The sequence below is a fragment of the Corvus brachyrhynchos genome, unplaced genomic scaffold (genome assembly GCF_000691975.1).
Source record: "Corvus brachyrhynchos isolate BGI_N302 unplaced genomic scaffold, ASM69197v1 scaffold19, whole genome shotgun sequence".
NCBI classification, from domain to species: Eukaryota; Metazoa; Chordata; class Aves; order Passeriformes; family Corvidae; genus Corvus; species Corvus brachyrhynchos.
Window position 1 is genome coordinate 1,123,141 of NW_008246061.1, and position 7,967 is coordinate 1,131,107.

Genomic DNA, 7,967 nt, shown 5'->3' on the forward strand with positions numbered 1-7,967 from the left:
ACGGGGCTGTCACAGCGCCATGGCTCCTGTGGGGCGGCAGGGACCTGCCTGCCCTGCTCCCTGCCCTGCTCCCTGCCCTGCTCCCTGCCCCGATTGCTTCTGACCGTGCTGTAGGCCAAGGGAGCTTTGGGGCTACTCGGCCCACAGTGTCCCCCTCACAGACACTCCTCAGGGGAGGAGACCACCCTAAATCTTACCCACATCCATTTCTGCTTAAAGCCAGCCTTGTCACCACCTCCCTGCACAATGGAATATTCTGTGCAACATGATCATGGATCATTGTCATGTTTTAATTCTTCAGCAGCCCTATCAGGAGAAAGGATTTTCCAGACTAGGTTGCAACAGTTCTCCAGCAAACAGATCTAAGATAGCCACACCACAGGGGTAGGACAAAGAGCTGAATCTTTACAACTGAACATGAAGAATATCTGTTAAAAATCTTACTTTCTTTTCCCCTTCTGTCAGGCAGAAGAGCAAATGCATTCTCTTGTTAACATCCTTTCAGAACAGCAGAAAAGCCTTCAGGGCCAGCTATGGCTGTGATGGCAACAGCAGTGGGGGAAAAGAACTCCAGTGGTTTGGCTGCTTGCATGACTTGCAGTGGTGGTGCTGGAACTTTCCTTGCTGCACAGTAACTCCAGCCATCATCTGATGGTAAAAACAGGTCCTCACCCAGCAGCACAGACCCAGAGCTTCTTACAGACCTTTAAAAGCATGAGGCACATTCTCCCTTGTCCTGAGAGCCTTCAGTTACATGCAAAGACAAGGAGTATCTTGCACAAATTACTTCAGCTACTCTGGCACAGAAGCCCATTTGGGCCAGATGTCTACCCATTTCTCCTTCCCCTTACTCCATTAACTGATGCTCCCTTTTCTCTTTCACCCCAAACACCTTGCTTGTTTTGCTTTTCCCCATTTTTCCATGTTGAACATCTTGTCCTCACTGCTAAATACCCCATACTCCGAGGGGTAATGCAGGAATCCCGTTTTCCTCTGTCACATTTGGTTTTGTTATTGCATAACAAAAGTGAAGCATATGCAGAGCACACTCGATGTCAAGCAGGTCAACAGTTTCACTGCAGCAACCCCCTTCTGTTTACTTAATTTTGGCAGGCAGCATTTTCAAAAACACCCACAACACTCTGACCTTCAGTGAGATTGAGCTGGGCTTCAAGGTAAGATGTGCTGTCCTAAAGATCCTCCACAAAGCCATACAGGCAGCTTGAGACTCATCTTGTACCAACCTTATCTCTACTAGTCGGTCACTTTGAAGTCAAGAGGAGACAGGTCTAACTCATTTGGTGCTTTTGTAAAGATCATCAGGCATTTCAGATATCTACGAAGCTCTGTAAAGCTGGCCCTGAGGCTCAGACCCTCCAAAAAGGCATTTAAAGCTTCCAGCCTTCCCTGCCTTTAGTGGGAGATCGGCACCTTAATACATTTGTAAATCCAGTGCTCACACCTAAATCACCTTTAAAAATGGTACATGGTGAAAGTCAATACTGCAGCATGGCTCCCAGGGCAGAGGTCCCTAAGCTGCTAAATCCCCCCCAGCCCAGCCCTGCTGGGTGCAGGGATCCCGAAGAGCCCGGCCACATTAGCAGGATACAGCATTCCCCCTGACAAGCCCCACCTGCTCCAGACTTGCCCTGAGGCTCCTGTGTCACTTAGGTGCTTTTGAAAATGTTGCCCTTCAACTAAATCCAGCTCCCAAATCAGTCCAATGACAATTCTGCCCCCTTGGCTTCACTTCTCAGACATTTGTGTGGCTGGAATTCACTCACACAAACATTGGGCTTGTTTTTCTCCTGCATGTCCGTGCATAAATCAAGGCATTTGCCCATGAAGCTCTTCCTCAACCAACTTGTTTGTAAAACACAATTAGTTGGGGGAGTCCCAACAAGCAAAAATTCAATGCAAGCTTGCTAGGCGGCTAATAAATTTGACTCATTTCAGTCTTTCTCCCTCAGCCAGGAAGGAACCCAGCTATTTTTAAGTCTGGATTTGTGTATGTAGCCAAATATAAAGTTCTTCCTTCTGTGAAAGGGAACAGGAAAAGATTTTAAATGTCCTAACATTTCCTCAGCTGGTATATCTCTCTGTCACCCTCCCCAAGAAAAACCCACTGTCTCCCTTGTCTGTTTAGACCGTAATTTTTTTTCTTTTTAGGCCAGAGTTGTCTTTTATTATGTGTTTGCACAAAGTCTGGTACAATGAGACCAGCCCCCTCTGGATACTGCTGTTGTTGGAATAATAAGCCTTTGCTGGGGGGGTATAAAGCAACAAGATGCCTGTTTCCCAAAGGGATGAGTATGCAGGTCTAGGCCCAGAAAGTAAGTTAAAATGTCAGAAATAAACAAAACCAAAATCAAGACGAAGGTTTCTCAGAGATTGAGAGGCTATGTGCACACACATCTGATTTCCTTGGCCCCCAGCATAGTAGCTGTCTTTACTCTGTGGCCTTGTTCCCATACTGAAAGGTAAACAAGTAGTTTTGTACATTTTTGGATTGTGGCCCACAGTCTGGCAGAGTGATAACCACCAAAGCTGATGCATGCGGAGCGAATGCCCGAGACATTAAGGCAGCCAGACACAAGCTTTTCAAAACACATCATTATTAAACAGAGGTGTGGGTGGGAGGAGATTTCAGATGAGAAAGACACACCCAAGGTTACCACATTGTGTTCTAATTTTAACACTTCTTAAGACCCAGCAGCAGTACCTCCCTGGCTTCAGCTCATAATATCTCCAAATCCAGGAAGCCATTATGATTCTCCAGGGTCAAAGGTTGCTTGCATTGTAATTCGCTTCCTCCTTTGGAGGTTTAATTTTGGAAATCTTTCTAATTGCCATTGTATGTGACATCGTCTTTCAGATAACCATGGAACGAGCTTTCTATTTGTTGGCTATGACTCAAGTACCCAAAACAAAAAGAAAAAGCAACCCTGTACTTTCTTTGGAACAATGATTTAAGAGTTACACAGACTTCGCAGAGGCTGTTCCACAGTCCTAGTTCTCAGCTCTAGGACTGGGAGGGTGGTGCCTCCCATACCCAGGGAGCAAGAACTACACAATGGACACACTGTCAGTGTGTTGGAACAGCCTTCCCAGGCATCCAAGACCTCTGGTGTAATTAGTGAATGTTCCAAAGCAGTCACAGAGGTGAATCAGCAGCTCTGAGCAGCACTCATGGCTATCTGGTGTTTAGTTCTCCTTCTGGCCCTTAATGACTGTATGTACCTAATGACTGTATCTGCCACATGTACATAGGTTCCTCTCCCCAAACAAATCCCCTGATTTTGCTCTGGCCCTACCGCCTCCCCATCTTAATTTCCATAGGCTCATTCTCTGAACTCTTACCTCCTCTCTTCTCAATATCAGTCTGACCACAAGCCCCCCTTCCATTCCATTCCTACCCCTAAGGACCTTCCAGCAGCAGCTGCTCACACTGTCACAGTCCCTACAGCGGCTGATGCTGCTCAAGTGGAAAATGGAAGAGAGAGAATATGTTATCCAGACAAAATGCATCAGAAATTTAACAGGTCTTGTGTAAGCCCACTGGTTTTTAATTTCTTATTTCCCCCTGATTTCCTGCAGCAGCAACTTGACAGTTTTGCTACTGGTCTTTATGGTTCAGTGGCACCACGAAAGCTTGAGTGCACCATATAGTGAGCACTGAACAAACACCTACAACACAATGGGACCAGTGGGTGCTATTACAATTGTTACATGTAAAGACGAGTCAGGATATAATAGATCTGAGCAAGAGTAAGGAAATAAAAAGTGGATTATTACAAGTTAATTTTTTTGTTCTACTCCTAGTCAAGAATTAATGGTTTGGTGAGAGAAAACACTTCAGTCTCTGCAAGCATTCAAGTGCAATGGACTCAATCCTTCCAGACAACAACAACAAAAAAGGTAAATCGCCTTTTTGGATTAACAGCTCCCAGCATGCCAACACCAGCAGTCCACCCAGACCTGCAGTTGGTGTGGAGGAGGACTGTCTGTAAAGGAATTAAAACATTTCCAGCCCTGTTGACACCGTGAACCAAAGGCTGGGGGTGGGGTGTGGAGGAAGTGTTAGAAGTCAGAGTCTGCTGGAGAAAGTGTGAACAAGCCAATTAAATCCCAACGCTTCTGGACAAAGAGGTCTCTTAGGAAGAAGGAGATTAGCACCTCCTATTCATCAAGAGCAGCAGCTTTCTGGGGGCTGTAGGACTGCCTGGCCTGTCTCAAGGAGCCACCAGGGGACCGAGGGCTGTGCTGTCATCGGGGTTGGGTGTGCTCACCCCCTCCCAGCAGCACGGGGCCCTCTCATGTACCTTGCCTTTTGCTTGAGAGTGTGTAAAGAAACGCGGTTGTTGAAATCACTGCCACGCTGTCACTGTGGCTTTGTCAGGTATCCCCAAGCTTGTATTAACAATGCCTGGTACCCTCACCAACAGTGCAGCCACCTTCATCCACCTTTCTTCAAGCCTGTTTTATCAAGATTGATAAAACAACCAAAACAGAGATAGCCACAAGCACCTCAAGTATTCAAACCAATCTGGACCTGGGCATTGGTCCTGGCCCATTAGGGATCCAGAGACAGTTTGAAGCTCAGCCAAAAATCACCATGATTTGTGCATTAAGACTGTGCTGGATCTAGAACCCCAGAAAGACCCAGCGGACCTGCAAATCAGGCTTTTAAAGGTCCCCGTTTAAAAACAAAATCACAAGAGCCATGGCACTGGATGCAGTATTCTTGGACAGTGAAAACATGCAAACGAAGCCACGTAAAACTTGTCAGCTGGGACATTGTAAATGAGGCACCCAAAGTACTGGGAACTGCTGGGCTCTTGGACATGCTTCACTTCCAGTTACACTTTATTCCAAGAGGACAATTCCCAGTATTATACACCTGACAGCACCCTGTTGTTCACCACTACAGTCTTTTACAAGCTGCCATTTTCCACTTGGTGACATAATGGCACTTGCAAATGTAGCCCCAGGTTTGAGGAGGTTCAGTAAAACCAGAGCTCTAAGAGGAACAATTCCATGATCACCCAACCAAAGAAAGCCAACAGAACATGAAGAGATGATGCTGTTATAACAAAAGAAAATACATACTTTTTGTAATTAGAGAGTAAGGTGAAAAACATGGCCTTTTGAGACTTCCTACTCCTCCCTTCTTTGCCTTTTAATTTCATAGTGGCCTTAGGCTGCCTAATGCCACCAGTATGGAAAACATTTTAAAGGACCTTTTCCTTTCATTCATTATTTACCACTGAGTGCACACATGTCCTGAACAGTCATTACCCAGATGAGATTGTGTAAATCAAAATCCAAAATTCACACATAAGTAAACTGATGCACCTTAAAAACAAGTGGACTTTCATTTGACTCAGCTCAATGACCAGAAACTGTAAATTATCTCCGAGTGCTCCAGATCAGATGCGATATAGCTCTGGTTGTGACAGGAGATGTGAGTTCAATTTCTGATTTAGGTCTCAAGGGAATTTTCTACACCTTGAATTAAAAGGGCATGTACCATTTAACTGTTTCCTTGAGCCCCTCCACACATCATTCGCCTGCTCTTGACACAATGCCAGAGAAAGCACAAGGATGGAGAGCTGGGTTATTAATTTGAGTAGTCAAGAGGAAGCAAGAAGCCTGAGCTACTAATGAGAGCTGAGTGAATGCTCAACATTCTCTCTGGCTCTCCAACCCCATGAACTCACTTTGGCTGTGCTCATGGTTCCTTTGGGGTTCACTTTCCATAAGCACTCCAGCTGACCAGTTTCTTGGCAGGAAAAATCTCAGAAGCAGCCAAGATCTAAAGAAACATTTAAAGAATACTTGTGGAAAAGGAATTTTCAGCTTGTCAAACTCCACTTTCATCCTAGCAAACAGGTCCTCGGTGCTGCTGTATGTGTTCATCTAATCAGGGTGCAGAGAAGATGCCACATGATCAACCTGCCCAACAAAGCTTAGACCAAATCAGTTCACTTCTGAACATTGAGAATTCACAACTAGATGCTCATAATCTGCCAACATTTTCCAGCCAATTATTAAAAATACCACGTTCTGAAAGACCAGAAGCTGTGTACAAAGAGGAGACCTTTTTATTAGAAAAATATCATCAGCCAGAGCTCCATTCACAAATGCAAAATCTTTTCCCTTCCTTTCTGACTGTGATGTTATCCACCTGGAATGACACATTGCTCAGTGGTAATCTAGACCTCAAACACGGACATTTTTGCTCTGTAGTGTAGGCTCAGTCCTAATTTTCACTTTTCATCTGCTATGCCATCTCTAAATACTATGTATTTGGTGACAAAGGACAGATCTTTTCCCTAGAACCACAGAGACTTTCTAAGTGGTTGGGACGATATTGAAGGGACTTACAGTAAGAACAATCCTGCTTCCCAATACGGCCACTCTTACTGGGTTCACTACAAGAAGTACCTTAACCACAGATAACCTCAGTGACTTTAGGCAATGAAGCAGATACATTTTTCACAGCCAAGCTGAGAAGTTCTTTCAACACCTATTTGGAAGTCCTCTGAAGTTAAAAATTATTCTTCCATTAAATCCACAGACAGTGGATTAGTTGAATGCAAAGAAAGGGAGGATGATGTCCTTTGGTATGTACACGACTCCCATAAAGTCACTCCTTGTCTTTCAGTTGAACCAATGGCCTCATATCAAAGATCATTAAAGAAAAATGGGTTCGTTTAGTTCAGTATTTTGATTTAAAACCTTCAAACTGTTTCTCTTTAGGGCACGTGTTCACTGGTCAAATAGTATTTAGGTCCTTTCCCTTCTCTTCCCACATTTAATCACAACATTACTAATGAAAACAAAAAAAGAAACTCTAGCTGGGCCTTACATGATTTAGGTACCAAGTAAACAGTACTTAACAGTTCTAATTGAGGGTCAGTAAATCCCCAAGAGATTAAATGAATCCTGCAGTGAGATGTGTAAATCTCACTGCCTTTTACGGCATCCCAGCCAAGACCCTGTGCTGGGTTGTGCAAGACTTAATAAATGTGGTATGCACTTAATCAAAACCATTTTGCCACCAAAGGGGCAGCGGGTGTAAATCACAATTACTCTTGGCACTAAACCACTGGCACAAAGAGGCCCAGCAATGCCAAACGTCACTGGGCTGACTCCTCGCGCCTACTCAGCTGTCTGGCACCGCGCGCGCGTCTGAGCGCCCGCTCGCTGCTCGGCAGGGGGAAATCCAGATGGGAAAATAAAACACACCAAAGGATACTGAATGCATAAGGGTTGTGCTTCTCTCCAGCTCGCTCTCCACTTGCCTTCTGCCAGGTCTCACCCCAATTTAGTAACTATTAATAAGCTAAAGCACGGAGCTTTGGCAACAGCCTGGCTCTTTGCAGCTAAACCTTGTAGATTTAATAATCCCATCATAGTTAATGTTCCAAATTGTATTTCAAGGTTTAATAACTGGTGCACCGAGAGACTCTGGAAAAAGTTTTGTGAAGCTGGTTTCTTTTAGCCACTCAGGAATTTGGAATGGGCAAAGAAAGAGTGAACCAGTGATGCTGACGATCTTAAAAGTATTTCCCAATCTAAACAATTCCATGATTCTATTGCTCATGATGGTCATCACCCAGGAACTTTTACCCATTCCTAGATCAGCTACCAAAGCCAGATTATGGAACAAGGACACTGGATTCCTCAAGAGAGTAATAATGTATTTTAAAATAGGTGAAGACAAAAAATGGACGCTCAGCTCCAACACGGAAGTTCAAAATAGCTACATAATAGAAGATCCCAATTGATCAGTTACTAAAAAAGAGAAGGTCATGATGATGCCAAGCAGCAGGGAAAAAGCAAGAGAACCCCGAAGTCAGAGACTGAATGGTTAGAAGAGATGGAAACCTCTTTGTATTCAAACGACAAAATTGGAAAGATAGAAAAAGATCTAGTAATTTTATTATGAAAACATTTGGGGT